This window comes from Tarenaya hassleriana, unplaced genomic scaffold, assembly GCF_000463585.1.
Source record: "Tarenaya hassleriana unplaced genomic scaffold, ASM46358v1 Cleome61, whole genome shotgun sequence".
Lineage (NCBI taxonomy): Eukaryota > Viridiplantae > Streptophyta > Magnoliopsida > Brassicales > Cleomaceae > Tarenaya > Tarenaya hassleriana.
In genome coordinates this window covers 374573-376108 of record NW_010968608.1, presented here as the reverse complement: position 1 = coordinate 376108, position 1536 = coordinate 374573, and positions in this window count along the sequence as shown.

The following is a 1536-nucleotide window of genomic DNA, read 5'->3' as shown; positions in this document are numbered from 1 at the left end:
CTTTCGTCTCTCCCGAGTTAGGGTTTTTAATCTCCTTCTTATAAAGTGATTTTACCCTAATTTCGGTTTAATTTTCGGAAAACTGGAACCTGGAACGGACGGTCCGGAATTGCACGTGGACCGTCCGTTCCAGTAAGGCAGAACGGACGGTCTACGTTTAGTGCGGACCGTCCGTTCTATCCTCATAGAACGGACGGTCTGCGTGTTGTCGTGGACCGTCCGTTCTGCTTCCCAGAACGGACGGACCACGCATCCGGACCGTCGGGGCTTGACCCGTCCGACTCGGGTTTCCGTTGTTTTCTCTCGTGTTTTTGTCCTTCCCTGCGTGTGTGACCCTGTAGGCTCATTCGACATAGCAGTATAACCTGAAATCCCTATTTCGGGTATACAAGTCATAGGCGGTCTCTAGCAAGACACTATGACTACCTATCTCGAATAGAGTTGGTTCGTTATCTTACGAACACCAGTGATGATTCCGGCTGATGATCCTTTTTGTATCGCGATATCATACGTCGAACATAAGGCATGGACAAGCCACCTTATCTGATTTGACTGCTTTCTCGTTAACTGAGTTTTGACTGTCTGAAATAGACGACGTTCGTCTATAGTGCGGCCACACATTTCTACAGTCTCGCTCACACGAGGGGGCCAGCGATATCTCTCTCTTTTACGAGAGGTGCAAATCCCGTCTTGACTATCTACAATCCAGTACATGATTCGTTTCGTACCTGATATACGCCTTTATAGTCCTCCTGTTACGCAGGACGTTTGACGTAATCAAAGCACGCAACTCCTCATGTTGGATTCCGTAGATATCTCAGGTCTTAGGATCCAATCATGGAACCGTCATATGAGATTCAAGTCATGACGCTAGTCCATGTGACAATCTCATGTGGGTCAATCCAGTATTCCGTTCTCCAACGAATACCTATGATTGTGATCGTATCCAATACTTATGATCATCTATGTGATCATCAATCACACATCATACTAGTCTTATTATGTCGTTATTCCCATAACGACACAAGACTAGGGAGTTTAGTATCATTCCTAATGATACATGGATTTCATAACAGATCTAGCATGCAAGAACATGTAATGAATAAAATACTCTCATAAAACCACATAGAAAGTATCAATACATCGAATGTATCTGAACAAAGCTCATAATCAGTACATCATAGAGCACTAAACCAACAAGAAGAAGTAGGATGCTGGCTAAGGGAGAAGTGGATCTGCGCGTCAGAAATGGAGCAAGAGTTGCTGCATTGTGTGTTGGCGTTTATGATTTGCATCTTACTTCTGGACTTGTTTTAGAATTAAGTAATTGTTACTATGTGCCTGCGATTAGCAGAAACATTATTTCTATTTCTTGTCTGGATTTGGATGGTTTTCGATTTGTTATTGAGAACTCGAGTTTGATGATTTATCGAGACAGTATTTACTATGGTAATGGTTATCTTGTGAATGTTTTATACGTCTTGAATGATCAGCCTTCGAACTCGACATCGTCCATCTATAACGTGAGTACTAAAC